This window comes from Wolffia australiana, chromosome 3 (genome assembly GCF_029677425.1).
Source record: "Wolffia australiana isolate 7733 chromosome 3, ASM2967742v1".
Lineage (NCBI taxonomy): Eukaryota > Viridiplantae > Streptophyta > Magnoliopsida > Alismatales > Araceae > Wolffia > Wolffia australiana.
The window spans coordinates 13245855-13261172 of record NC_135837.1 but is presented as its reverse complement, the minus strand read 5'-3'; the positions used below and the strand labels follow the sequence as shown (position 1 = coordinate 13261172).

General features: G+C 50.5%; 1 protein-coding gene and 1 pseudogene across 2 annotated transcripts in view; one reads left to right on the top strand and one right to left on the bottom strand.

Annotated features, from left to right (window-relative positions):
- Positions 1 to 350: 350 nt before the first annotated feature.
- Positions 351 to 2751, bottom strand: LOC144700960 (uncharacterized; annotated as a pseudogene). Its single transcript, XR_013580897.1, has 4 exons — positions 2344 to 2751; positions 2045 to 2196; positions 1843 to 1953; positions 351 to 1424 (listed from the first exon to the last, which is right to left on the bottom strand). The product of XR_013580897.1 is annotated as an uncharacterized LOC144700960 (transcript).
- LOC144700961 (uncharacterized) overlaps positions 2585 to 15318 on the top strand; it is a 37244-nt gene continuing 24510 nt past the window's right edge. The window contains exon 1 of the mRNA XM_078572576.1: positions 2585 to 2607. The gene's annotated coding sequence lies outside the window, so the exon portion shown is untranslated. The remainder of the gene's footprint in view (positions 2608 to 15318) is intronic.

Genomic DNA, 15318 nt, shown 5'->3' with positions numbered 1-15318 from the left:
GGATTCTCATAGGGAAGTGATGTCCATATCCAAGTGATATTTATTCCATTTCTTTATAAAAAGAGATAATCTATAACTTTCCATGAAACAAATGAATTTTGTTTGAATTTGTAAAATAGGATTCATTTAAAACTATATTCAAAATTGGCAGTGACCACGGTTTAATTTTCAAAGCATTCTATTCCCAAAAAAGGTTAATTCAGCTTATTTCTCCGAGCTTAAAAGAGGATAAACTTATCCTGCACGGGCACTATCCCCGTTCCTGTAGTTATATTGGTTTTGATGAATTCAAATAACTGATAATACCAATTAAAAAATATCGTACTTTTACTTTCACATATCACTGCTGAACTCTGCTTCTTCCAATCTATAGGCACATGCATAGAGAGAGAGATGGCCAGAGAGAGACAAACTGATTCTGACAAAAGAACACTGAAAACTTATTTGTAAAACCAAGATTTTCGCTCTTTCTTTCTTAGTCTATCTCAGTTCAATTACCAGGAATAGTCATACAAAAAAATTGAACACGCCTCCTAGCTTACACTGCACGGGTCCTGTTCATTCTCCAGTCCATACAAAATATCAAAAAATGAGGTCGCGCCATATCAGAATGTGATTTTACAAGCTTGAACACAATATTTCCAAATTTCTGTGAGCCCATTCTGAGAATAAGATCCTTGTTCACTCGGTCGGTTGTCTTTGACATGGAGAGAGATATACATATATGATATATAGAGAGGGAGCCAGAGATAGAGAGACAAGCTGCTTCCGACAAAATTGCAGTGAAAACCTATTCCCCATAAACTAAAATTTGGCTCTTTTTTTGCTCAGTCTCTCAGGCTCAATTACCTCGAATAGTCAGCAACAGCCCAAAATGGTCACTTGGCAAGACAGCGAGCTCAAGAGTCTTCATCTCCTTCCTGACCCTCTTCTCCTTCTGGTAAGAAAAACCAAGCATAGGCTCAACCCCAACCATTTCAATGCCAGTGACTTCAAAATCCTGCAACTTGCAGACGAAGCGGTCTAGCCTTCTTTGTAGCTTCTTGTTCTCCGATAACATCAGGTTCGACTTAGTATCATAAGTGAATCCCTCTTCATCTGGTCTCAGCTCAGCCCACGCATCAACCCAGCTTATGGCGCAGGAATTCCCCATCAAGCTTGTCGTCCCAGTTCATGTCACCGCAGAAGACGACGTTTTGTAGTTCATGGAGGATTTGTGTAGAATATTTAGCTTGGGCTACTCTCTCTTTGCTGTACATTTGATCCCATTTGGGTGGTCCTGGGCACGGGCTCTCGAGATGGGTAGTAGCAACGACCAGGGACTTATTTGGGCCGGTGTCGATGTCGGCGATGCAGAGCTCTCTTCCCATTATAGTGTTCTTGAACGGCTCACTTCTGAATGATTTCACCGGCAGTTTACTCAACTGTGAGAGAATACAAATAACAGATCAGATGACATCGACATTCATTTTTCTCTTGCCTTCATTAATGTACTTAATAATATTAGTGGAGCCAGTGTTTCTCTTTGACCCATGTTTCCGTATCAATCCTACTATCCAAATTCTATTCTGGGAAACCAATCGGATGCTTTAACCGTATTTTTTTCCAATCAAGGTGTTACTACTCTATTTTTTAATTTTTTGAACGGGCTACATTATAATAACTAAGAATCAAGCAAAGAGACATTGGTTTGGGTAGCTAGATCAAAACATCTAAAGAGGATACAAGGAAATTGGTGAATTGCACAAAACTGGGAGAAAATTGAGTAATAAGAACGTAAAAGTAGGAACACAAATTTACGAAAAAATGAACAAATAAGAGAAATTTGCAAGAACGCAGGACCTGCATACAAAAGTATGGTTTCTCCTTCGCCATCTTCCAGGGAACAGAACAAGCATAATCATTCCACCAAACAGATGCTTGAAAAACCTTGTAAATATTTGGAGTGACTTCCTACATCAGGAAAACCACGAACTTATTAATAATTTGTAGAGAAGAAACGTTAATTCTTATAAATTCAAGACTATTGATTCACGAGCAAAACCTGAAGACAGATGATGTCAGGAGAATGCTGCTGAATGAGGCCTCCGATAGCGTTCATCCTCGCAACCATATGCAAATCTTCGCGGAACCATACATTATAGCTCAATATTTTAAAGGTATTGGACGACAATCTTGATCTAACTCCCGCATTCTCTGCCGTCACGCAAAGATCAATCGAAGTATTCATCAAATATGAAAGAAAATCAGGCGAATTCCGGATACTATTTCCGTAATTCTGAAATAAGCATGCCAAATGCCAGAGAAAAAATCAATGGAAAAGGGGAAGAGATAGAAGCCCACCAGAAGGAAAGGGGGAAAACTCCTCCCTCGACCGCTTCTTCGCGCCGGGAAGATCATCCTGAAGAACAATGACGGGAAGCTCTAAAGAACCCTTCTTTCGATCAGAACAAATGGGTTTCGCAGGTTTGACAAGATCGAAATTCTTGTGGGTTCTGGAGGGTGCAAGCGTTGCATGCCCACTTCGCCGAAGAAGAAGACGAAGACGGAGATGAAGGGGATTGGCAGCGTTGGCAGGAGAAGAGGCGAGATGGGGGATTGAGGAAGGTGCAGCGCGAGCACGGCCATGGAGAGGAGGGGAGAGACGACGCCATTGAAGAGCTTTTGACATCTTGAGCTGGCTCCTGCACTTCTAGAGGGAAGAAAGGGGGAACGCCTTTGAAATTTTGAACCTCCGGGTGAGAATTAAAAAAAACAAGACTATGATGCTTGGGAGTGTCATAGTGTTCGCCCGTTCCGATACTGGTACCAGATGCCAGTATCGGTGCTGATGCTGTATCGGATACCAGAAAGGGAATTTCTGGTATCCGTTTTTATATCCGGATATGGCTATCGGATATCGGTTGCTACAGCGCCGATAACCAATACTAATATCCGTCTCGATGTCGGCATCCGTCTCCGTCTCAGGGTGAAGGATAACGATACCAAATATCCGTTGTGGATATCGGTTTTCGATATCCACATCAAATTTCATTAACTTAAAAATTTTTGTGTATTTTTTATTTGAAACTTTGAATACAAAATACACGAAAGAGGGGAAGAGAGCTGATGGCAGCGGACGGCGGTATAGGCGGCCGGCGGACAGTGGACGGTGTCGTCGGCGGACCGCGGACTCACGGGTACGTTCGTCAGTTTAATCTTTGTATTTTTTGTCCGTTTAATCATATTCTATGCCGATGAAAATTTCTAAATTTTACTTGCTTTGTTCGTAATTCATCTCACTGCTGATTCTTTATCGATTTTTTACATCCAATTATTCACATTCTCTCTGATTCTTCTTCACTGTTGTACTTCTAAGTCTAACTCTCACTTCTCATTCTCTCGTACTCTCCACTCTCCAGTCTCCAATTCTCCCTCACCCCTCTCTTCTCTCTCGATCATTCTCCCTTAATGTATAATTCTCCCTTTCCTTCCCCCAATCGCTCTTACAATCTAATTCTCCCTCTATCTCTCATTCTCTCTCACGCTCCGTAAATTTCTAATTTATAGTTCTAACTTCTAACTCTCCCTCTCTTTTCTCACCCTTTATAACTCTCTAATTCTCTCTCTCTCCTCTCTTCTCTCACTCTCATTCTAACTTCCTCCGTAATTCTGACCCTCCCTCTCTCATTTTCTCTTACAATCTGATTCTATCTCTCTCTCTCTCATTATCTCTCACGCTCTGTTAATCTTGAACTTACAGTTATATCTCTCCCTCTCTTCTACCACCCTTTATAACTCTCTAATTCTCCCCCTCTCCTCTCTTCTCTCTTTCTCATTCTCCCTTTATAATTCTCTATTCTCTCTCTCTCATCCTCCCGTTCTCTATAACTCTCCCTTTCCCTCTCTCAGTCTATCTTACATTCTAATTTATAGTTCTAACTTCTAAATCTCCTCTCTATTGTAACTCTCTAGTTCTCCCTCTCTCCTCCCTTCTCTCCCTCTCATTCTAACTTACTCTGTAATTCTGACCCTCCCTCTCTTAATTTCTCTTACAATCTGATTCTATCTCTCACCCTCGTTCACTCTCACACTCTGCTGATTTTTAACTTATAGTTCTATCTCTCCCTCTCTTCTCCCACCCTCTATTACTCCCTAATTCTCCCCCTCTCCTTCTCATTCTAACTTAATCCATAATTCTCCCCCTCCCTCTCTCAATTTCTCTTGCAATCTGATTATATCTCTCATCCTCGTTCTCTCTCACGCTCTGTTAATGTTTGAACTTACTCTCTACTTCGTCAAATCTCCTCTTGTTCTCTCTCACGCTATGGTCACTTTTAGCTCTTATTTATAACTCTCCCTATCTGATCTCACCATCTTTTACTCTATAATTATACCATATTCACTGACCCTCCCGATCTCATACCTTCTCTTTTCTCGCTCTTTCTTCTTGTTTACCTTTTTACCAATAATTCTCCCCCCCTCTCCTCTCAATGTCTCCCACTCTCTATTTCTGATTCTATAATCTCATTCTCTTCCACTCTCTTAGTCTCTCTCATTCTCCCTCACCCTATCGTACTCTCTATTTCTTCCTCTATCCTCTCATTCTACGCTACTCTCATCTACCGCTCTCTCTTCTTTTTAACTTTTTTACGTCTGATTCTCCCTCCCCCCTCTCATTCTCTCCAACTATCAAATTCTGACTCTCTCCTCTCATTCTCTCCCCCTCTCCAATTCTCCCTCATTCTTCTCATTGTATCACACTCTCTATTTCTCCTTTGCCCTCGTCTACTGTCTATATTGATCTCCCATCTTTTTAAAAATTTAACATCTAATTCTCCCTCCCTACTCTCATTCTCCCCTACTATCTAATTCTGCCTATCTCCTCTCTTTCTCCCCCACTCTCCAATTCTCCTTTGTTCCTCTCATTATCTCATACCCCCTAATTACCCCTCATTCTCTCTCACCCTCCCTTACTCTCTAATTATCTTGCCCCACCCATTCTCTTTTACTTAATAACTCTAAATATCTCCTCTTGAATTCACCCATCTATCATTCTCTGCATAGAATTCCACACTTCTGGCATTCTACCTCAGCGCTCTGTTTATTTATTGGTTATATTCATTGTATCCATTACTTACTTCAGAGGTTAAAATGTAGTTCGGCATCATACAATGCTGTTGTATTCAATCATTGCTTACTAAATTCTGCCTTCTGAAACATGAACCCGCCCGAAGGCAGTGGCCCAACCCAAGACAGATCTGGGTCAAGCACGTTAGGTCCTGAACGTACAGACGCAGGAACTTCTTGTGACGTATAGAGTCATCCTCGTTCGAAACGTTCAGTCATCATAGACTACTTTGAATGCATGGAAGATCGATACTACATATGCTTACTGTGCTGGGAAATGAACCCGCACAATAAGAGAATAGCGATAAAGCTGCAGGCCGACAAAAGCACCAACGTCTTTTGGTTCCATTTCAAAGCTTGCCATCCAGCTCGCCATGTGGAGCTTAACGGTGAGGTGTCGAAAGACCCTGATCAGCCACGTATATCGGACAGATTGCAAGCACACAACAGGGAGAGCCAAGCTGACGAGGGCCGATGAGGGGGCATACGCTGGAGGAAATGAAGAATGTCATTGCACGCTTCATGTGCATGACTGATTTTCCGTGGAACATTGTTCAGAATTTTTCCTTCAAGGAGATGTGGCATTATGCGACACTTCTCGACTTGAATCCTCCAAGTGAGAAGATCATTAAGCAGTGGACCATCCAAATGCATGGTTGCATGAAACAAGACGTGACGAAGCTATGGGAGAACGTGGACCGAGTCTCATTCACCGTAGATGCATGGACCACTGAGAACGGTATTGGACTACTGGGCATCACCGTCCATTGGGTGGATGATAAATGGGTGTCTCAAGAGTGGGTTCTTGCCATCTGAGAAATTTTTGGCAAGCACGGTGGAGAAAACATGGCGGCCATCGTTCTCTAAGCTCTAGAAGAATTTTGTCTGCGGCCAAAGGTCAACATTCAACGCCAAACTTTATCTTATTAACTAACTTCGTGACTTTACATGTGACCAATATTTATGCAGGTCTACTCCGTGACTACTAACAATGCCATGTCGAACAAGAGGATGTTAGCCATGATGGCGAGGAAGATAAAGGTTGTTAACCCAACCTTTAGCACCATAAGGCATGTCCCATGCGTCGCACACATTCTCAAAATTGTTATTCAAGCAGCAATAAAAAGCTTCAGCATTCCTTCAGCCCAAGCTGTAAAGCCTGAAGAGGGCGACGTGATGTGGACAGCAGACCACTACAACAGCGACCAGGACAACGAACCTGGAGATATGTTCTCAGCATTTGATGACCATTACGGAGCACGCCGGTCGTTATGTTTGGGTGATGCAGTTGCAAAGGTGCAGACACTAGTCTGCTGTATTCAAAGCTCTATACAATAGAGATAACATTATGTGAAGGCATGTGAAGATGACCCTGAAGTTGAGGACTCCGACATGGTCGTCTTAAACTGTCCGACCCGATGGAACAGCACTTACACTATGCTAGCGGACGTCGTAAAGAAGCATGATGTTATAGATGAAGTCTCGAAGGCTTTTGGCCGGAAGGGAAAAAGATGTCGAAGGACGAGTGGGAGTTAGTGAATGAGTTTTGTCGCATCATTGGTCATTTCGCGGTATCCAACGACCATGTTTGCAAAATAGTGACGCCGGTGATAAGTGACATAGTATAGCTCATAGACGGCCTTAAAGAACACATGGAGGAAGTGGTACAGCAAATCGAAGACCAAAATTTCTTCACAAGCGTCCAATGGTCGCATGAGACCGATCATTCCAACATGGCGCAAGCATATAAGTCAATGCATTGGAAGCTTGCAAAGTATGCAGAGATCTTGTGGGCGAATGAGGCAATCACCACCGCGACATTGATGGATCCATTCCACAAAGGGTCGATGCTCCATCTGGGCATTTGAGCGACAACCATTGCATACGTACGGTCCTTGTTACCTTGTGACTCGCCGCGGCGTGGACCGAGAGGGGACGCTGAAGAGAGACCCGCAAGAGGTAAAGAGTTGGATATTTGGCTTGAGAGCATTATGCGAAAAGTTCAGTTGATACATGTGTCGATGAGGTCAGCGAGGGACAAGTTCAACCAATATCTAACGGAGGTCATGCCTGATGAGGGAGTGTTCACGCCACTATCCTGGTGGGCCAGCACCGGGGCAAAGCATTTCCCCTTACTTGTAGCCGTTACGAGGGAGGTGTTGTCCATATGTGCGACATGCGCTCCTACCGAGCACATGTTCTCGGCGGGGAACACTATTGTCACATACAAGAGATCACGTCTGTCACCGATAAAAATTGAAACACTAATCACTGTGAAATGTTGGCTACGTGTGGACAACAAACGATGGTGCACTAACGTTGAGCTGGATTCACCTGGTGATGATGAGCAAGATGGTGTGGTCGCATGTACTAGAGGTACACATCAAGTTCATGAACTACAAGTTTCCCATTTTTTGCGCAATCATTGTTTTTTATTTCTTAACTTTCGCTACCCAGGTGACAACCAAGTTAGTACAAACCTCTGACAGAGTCGTGGTCAAACACCTAGGGGACGAGCATGTTTTTGACATAGCCTCCATTGTTTAAGACCTTGCACCGATGTCCTATATATTTAGTGAATTTTGTTAAAAATTAAGACTTGTCCCTGTATATAATTTTATTTTATTTTTTTATTGATTTTTGCAACATTGTCATGAATTTTTTTTGAATTTCACTAAATTAATAATTCGCACCTAACCAAACAAGTAAAGTACTTAGTTCAAATGTGCAATTTATTTAGTATTACAAATATTTTTTCCACAAACCATGTTAAAGCACCACAAAGTGGGCGAGATTTATTACATATTTTTCCAACATTTTTTGGAAAAAGTTCTTGATTTTTTAAATAATTCACATTTAACAGTCCAAGTTAAATACTTAATTCACATCTGCACTTCATTACCTTTTATAAATATTGGATAAATAAGGAGGGGGTGGGCGCCCCCCCCAAAGGGTACTATATACCTTTTTTATTGAAGAATTATAACGTTGGAAGTCTAAGAGTCTCACACTGAGGAAGTGGAGAAGGAAGGAGGAGGAAGAAGGAAGGAGAAGTAGGAAGAGGAGGAGGAAGAGGAGAAGGACGAAGAGGGAAGAAGAGAAGAGCCGCCCACCGTCGCCATCGTTCTTGGCCACGAAGAGGGGAGAAGAGAAGAGCTGCATAGTATAATGAGTCTATTATCTTTTAAAAGTATGAATTATATTATGAAGTTTTATTTTATTCAAATAACATTATATGAGTTTCTTTAAATCATTAATTTTAAGTCTAAAAAAACAGTTCCCCAAATCTGTTACACTCTCCCCTTATTATTAAACCGACAGATTCATTATTCATATTACGAACTATTTCTGTTATTTAAAAAAAGTATTAATATATTATGTGACGCCGGACGTCGTCTCAACGGCGTCCGACCGTCACCGAAGGAAGGAACTCGGTGTCGTATCGCTAACTGATCGGATTACGTCCACGACGTCAACCGATGGACATGCGGAGAACAGAAATATATGTATGACGATGACGAGGACGATGATTCTACAACGGTACGTGCAATGCGCCGACAAGCTACGAGAGCCAACCCGGAGCGGGGACGGGGTCGCCAAGCTGGGTCGGTCCAGCCCTCCAAGTCGTCCGAGGTGGGTCGAGGGCGCGCACGCCGTCGAATGGGGCAACTCCCACTGGAATGCTCACACGCGTCGGGGCGTCCCGACTCGTACCGGACAGGTAAGACGCTCGTCTTTGTTTCGTCGTTCTCTCAATCTGTCCCACTCACCTATCTAACCCGAGCGCGGTGGAGGCAATACGAAAGAATACTGACGGAAATAAATGACGTAAAGAGGCTAGGGAAAGCAGAGTACCTTCGTCGCGCTGGCGACGGGATTTTCGCACCAACTGGTTCCGGAGGAGGGAGTTGTCGGGTGCGCCGGAGGTTGACTGGTGCGGAGGGGCGGTTGTGCGCAGTCAGCGCGGAGCGATGCGGGGAGATGTGGTCGACGGTGGTGGGCGCGCGGTCGGCGCGGCGGCGCGGCGCGCGGGCAGCGGGCGCGTGGCGCGGGCGGGCGGCGCGCGCGGCGGGCGCTGGCGCGGCGGCGGGCGGCGGGCGCGCTGGCGTGGCGGCGCAGCGGGCGTAAGGCGATGGGCGGCGCGCTGGCGGGCGCGCGGGCGCGGCGGCGCGCGGCGGCGGCGCGGCGCGCGGGCGCGGCGGGCGCGGCGCGCGCGGCGCGCGGCGGGCGGGCGATGGCGCGGCAGCGCGGCGGGCGAAGGCGCGGCGGGCGCTGGCGCGCGGGCGGCGCGGGCGCGCGGCGCGGGCGCGGCGCGCGCGCGGCGGCGTGGCGGCGCGGCGCGGCGCTGGCGGCAGCGGGCGGCGGCGCTGGGCGTGGCGGATGCTGGCGGCGGCGCGCGGCGGCGGTGGCGCGGCGGCGGCGCGGCGGCAGGCGGCGCTGCCCTTCCTCCTTCCTCTCCTTCTCCTCTTCCTCCTCTTTCTTCTTCCTCTTCCTCTTCTTCTCTTCTTTCTTCTTCTTCTTTCTTCTATTCTTCTCCACGACCTGACCTTCTTCTCAAAATACCAATCTTCAAAATTTAGGTCAAAGGTAAGGGAAGAGCCCACCTTTTCCCCTTATATATGGGTGAAGATGGCCCTTCCTTAAGTCCAATAACACAAAATAAAAGGGAGAGAAAATAAGCAAGAAAATAGGAAACGGGCTTGTCAGGCCCAACATAAGAAAAAGGGGGGAAAGGGTTCCTCCCATGGGCCCTTCCCCCGCTACACGACAATACGAATAAAGGGAAAACTATAAGATAAATTAACCGAAGGTGTCGGTGTGCTCCGGTGGTCGGCGTCCGCGTCATGCCGAGTAACGGAATGCGGAATCCCGTGTTGCTGCGGCGGCTCGCCGTGGTGGCTGGACTCGTCTCGGTGGCGAGCTGGGTAGTGCCGGCTCCTCGGGTGTTGGGTCGGGGAAGTCCTGCTGCTCCTCTGCTGCTGGCTCGATGACGCCCGGTGGTGCCGCGCCATCACCCCTCCCGGGGTGGGAAGGACTCGACTCCGGCGAGTCAGGGTGGAGGATCGGCGACGGTGGAAGGAGGTCGGGACGGAGGCGTCGGAGCTCCTGTTCTGTAACCCACGTGTCGTCCGCGCAGGTGTGGCCCGCCCAACGTACTAGGAATCTCCTCGATGCTTCCCCACCTGCATGGTCAATTACCTCCTGCAGTACACAATCGATTGCCTCGTGCCTATCGGGTGAAACAATTGGGGGAGTGGTGTCGGCAAACTCACTCATGTTGAAGGGGTCTAGAGAGGTTGGGGGTGGGGAGGAAGAAGGGGCCCGGTACTGAGCTAGGTCCGCCACATTGAATGTAGAGCCTATTCCCCACGTAGGAGGAATTTCGACGACGACGCGCGTTGTCGCCCACTCACGGAGGATCCGAACGGGCGGCGCTGCGAGCATGCAGCCGTTGCCGCCCCGGGAGAGTATCTCTCGGCCTGAGTCTGACCATCACTAGGTCTCCCACGCCAAATGCTGGGTCGGCGATGCAAGTCGGCGGCTTGCTTGTACAATGCATTTTGCTGCGTGATCCTATCATGAATGCGATGATGTAATGCAGAGACATGCTGGGCAAATGCAAGTGCGTCCTCGAAACCCTAACATGAGGATCTATGGGAGCTAGGTCTAGGGGTCGACGGGGTGCCTGGCCGTAGGCGATCTCAAAGGGCTCAACCCGTGGTTCTGTTCACCGAGGAGTTGTATGCGAACTCAGCGCGTGGTATGACAAGATCCCAAGACGCGAGGTGTTCACCTACGAGGGAACGTAGTAGGTTGCCCAAGCTACGATTTACCACCTCCGTCTGGCCGTCGGTCTGCGGATGGTAGGCAGTCGAGAACTTGAGCTTCGTGCCCAAGAGGCTCCACAGGGTCCTCCAGAAGTAACTCGTGAAGCGCACGCCACGATCGGACACGATCGAGGATGGCAGGCCATGGAGGCGCACGATCTCTCGGAAGAAGATCTGGCGACCTTCACGGCGTCAGACGTCTTCGCGCAGGGCACGAAGTGGGCCATCTTTGAAACCCTATCCACGACTACCATGACGGAGTCGTAGTGCCTCGCGGTGCGGGGAAGTCCCAAGACGAAGTCCATGCTCACGTCGTCCCGTGGACGCCGGCGTCGGTAATGGGGTATAAAGTCCGCGCTCTTCTTGACCTGCTTGGCCAAGGCACATACACGCACTGGGCAACTATGTTGCCAACATCGCGCTTTAGGGAAGGCCAGTAGAATTGGCCTTCCATGGCGGCGATCGCCTTGTCGCGCCAAAATGACCGCTAAGGCCTCCGCGTGACATTCCCAAGTGAGGAAGTCACGAGTGATGTGCGAGGTACGCACAATCTGTTCTTAAAGAACAGGTATCCGTCGATAAGGACATAGTCCTTGTAATCGTGGGATGGTCCTCGTCGGACTTCCGCGTTGATGGGGCGAAATCAGGGCAGTTATCGCATCCATCTCGGATGGTCTCGAACCCCAAGACTGTCACCTTCATGACGTTGAGCACGTGAGTTCTCCGGCTGAGGGCGTCTGCTACGACGTGGGCCTTTCCCTTCTTGTTCTTTATGACGAAGGTGTAGTCCTTGAGGTACTCGACCCACCTGGCGTGCCGATCGCTCGTTTCTGCCGCGAGTGCAGGTACTTGAGCGCCTCGTGATCCGAGAAGAGCACGAACTCCGATGATAGGAGGTAGTGTCTCCAATGCCGTAAGGCTTGGATGACCAGAGAACTCCTTGTCGTGACGTGGAATATCGGCCTGGCATCGTTCAGCTTCGCTGAAGAACTCCACGGTGGCCCTCCTGGCCGAGGACGCCCGATGCCGATACCGAGGCATCGCATGTAACCTCGAACACTTTCCCAAAGTCGAAGCCGTAGTACCGGCGCTGTGTCATCATGAGCTTTATCTGCTGGAAAGCTCTCGCTGCCGGTGTCAGTAACGACTCCTCCTTGAGGCGCGGTGATGGGGAACGGAACTGAAGTTCCGTATGAATCGCCTATAGAAAGTCGCCAGTCCTATGAAACTCCTAACATCGTGCATGTTTGCCGGGTCGGCCACGACGTGATGGCCCGGACCTTCTCCGGTCGGCGCTACGCTGGGCGGACACGAGGAACCCTAAGAAGGCAACCTCGGAGGCTAGGAAGCTGCGCGTCTTGGGGTGGGCGTAGAGCTGCTCCTGCCGGAGGGTGGTGCTGACCTGCGGAGGGTGGTCTGCAGGCTCGTGGCTGGATCTGCTATAGACGAGGATGTCGCCGTAGACGACCACGAACTTCCTATGAAGGCGCGCAGTACCTCGTTCATGAGACGTTGGAAGGTACTGGGCGCATTGGAGAGGCCGAAAGGCATAACCCTCCACTCATATAAACCGTCCTTTATCTTAAAGGCGGTCTTCCATTCGTCGCCGGGACGGATCCGTACTTGATGGTACCCACTCCTCAAGTCTATCTTGGAGAAGATAGTGGATCCCGCCATCATGTCGAATAGATCCTGCACACGCGGAATGGGAAAACGGTACTTGACCGTTATCTTGTTGATGGCACGGCTATCGCAACACATGCGCCACGTGCCATCCTTCTTCGGCGCTAGGAGAGCGGGTACGGCGCAGGGGCTCATGCTCTCCTGGATGAGGCCCTCTCCCAAAAGCCCCCTCACTTGCCGTAGCAACTCCTCGTACTTCGGCGGCTCCATGCGGTAATGCGGTAGGTTCGGAAGCGACGCGCCGGGCACCAAGTCGATGGCATGCTGTATGTTCCTCATCGGGGGTAATCCGCTTGGTAGCTCTTCCGGGAAGATATCTCCGAACTCCGATATGAGAGCCTCAACCTCTGGGGTGCGAGGGGTCACTGCACTGTCAGCAGGGACGTCAAGGGTGACGGCCAGACACATAGGTGTATCGTCACCCTCGCGGCCAAGGTCGCGAGTGAATAAGGGTCTCGGACTATCACTAACCCTACTGGTCGGTCGCGCCGCTTGCTGGCCGGCCGTGGTGTACGGGTGCCACGTAACTCGCCGCCCCTGGTGCGTAAAGGAGCAGGTGTTCACGCGCCTCTGCTAAGGTGACGTCGTGATCATATAACCACGGCCGATCGAGGATGATGCTACCCACCTTCATGGGTAGTACATCACAGAGCACGTCCTCGGCGTATGTGTTCACCTTCAGGGGGCACGCGACGCTTCACAGATAGTGATGAAGCGCCGATCCATGAAACGCCAGACGGCGTGGGGTGCTCTATCGAAGTCAACCTAAGCCGCTGACCATAGTATCTGAGATCGCGTTGATGCAACTACCGCTATCCACGATCACCTTACATGCCTTGCCGCTGATCTTGATGTACGTAGAAGATCGACGACGGATGGCCGCATCATCGAACGGTGTCGGCTGTTGAGCGCCCGTGGCAGTCTAGCGGAGTTGTCAACCCGCGGTGATATCCTATCTCTACTGCTGCCGGGGGTGTCGACAGCGATGTTGGCTAACGGCCGGACGGACGCACGGCCTGTCACGGGTGGGGCTCCTCGCGCCTCGATGATCTGGATGAACCCTATCTGTCCATCGGGCTCCTCGTACTCAAGGGCGCATTCCTCGTTCCCGTGATAGTGGTCCTCCTGGGGTACGTCGGCTCCATCGCAATAATCCTGTTCGGTTTCCCCGACATCAATCAAAAGTGTAGATGGGCATTGCGCGCCCGTGCCTCGCCCTGGCATTTGTAGCACGTGATGTGTGCTTGACTTGGTGCAGCGCCACGGGCCGGGCATCGCCGGTCGAGGCCCGGCTTGCGGGTAGACCCCACTGAGGTGGTTGGGGTCGTTCCTTGGCCCCCGGTGACCGGTGCGACCCGAGTGGTCGCGGGTAGGGTGGAACGAGCGGGTGCAAGCCGAACCGTAGGAACTCGCGGCGTGGTGTGCGCGTTGGGCGCCGGGATGTCTTCGACAGGTGGATCCATGTGCTCCACTAGGTGGTATGCCTCATCGACCTCTGCCGGTTGGCAGTCAAGGACCTTGCTGCGCAAGGCGGGCCGAAGGCCGTGGGCAAAGAGGCCGATGATGACGCGGGGGTCCTCCACGAAACGGCAACGCATCCGGCATTCCTCGAAAGCCTCGATGTACTCCGACACCGGGAGTCGACCTTGCTTAAGGTCGAGCCACGAGAGGAAGAGTGTCATCTGGTACTGACGAGGAACGTACTTGTTCCTTAGCTTCCGCGCCATTTCTGCCCATGACATAATGGGCTGTCCTCTTCGCTCGCCGAGAATTGCTCATTCTCCCAGAAGATCTTGGCTTGTCCGCTGCCGTGTCTCTGCGTACTCGACGCAAAGGTCGTCATCCATCCTGTACCACCTGAAATACGAGTTCATTTTTGATTCCCAATCAATGAACTCCTTGGGCTTCCTCGAGCCCTCGTGAGACGAATGCGCCGCGCGCCGCACGCTCCTCTGGATGCGTGCACGATGCTCCTCCCGCCGACGCCGTCGTCATCATAGTGCCGCCGGGCACGGGTAGTTTCGCCGCGGGTCCATGGGGCGACGGGGCGGGAATGGGTCGTGTCCGCGGTCGTCCCCGTGGTAGAGACGACCATCCCGCGGTGCTCGGTCCCAAGGCACCGGGTGATGTGGTGGTGGGCATGCACCGTCAACCCCGTAATATGGCGGGGGTGGCGGCCGTGGGTAGTCCTCGCGTCGTGCCGGTGGCTCGTCGAACCGCGGACCACGGGGAGGAACGGGGTCGAACCGACGGGCCGGATAGTCACGGCTCGGGTCGCGCTCGTACTGACGTATAGGGAGATCAGGTCGAGCATAAGGGACCCCGTCGTGGCCACGGGTGTAGTCATCCCGCGGGCGATGCATGTCCCAAGCGCGGACATCCTGTGGGTCGCGTATGGGCTCCCTGGCTAGGCGTACCGGTGGTGGTACGCCGTAAAACGGGCGATCAGGGGCCTCGTAATCATCAGCAAGGTCCGGGTCGGGGTGACCACGGTATTCGGGTCTACCAGCCCCGTAAGGGGGGCGAGGGGGGCCTCGTGCAACCGGTCCCGCCTCAACTCCGTGCTCGGACACTCGGGTGTCGGCGAGCATCCGCTCCAAGCGCTCCGTCCTGGCTGCCGATGCGCGACGTTGAGCTCCTTGGTCTTCCGGAGGTTCTTCTCTTGGCGGGTACTGGCGAGTGGCGCCGTCGCCTCGCC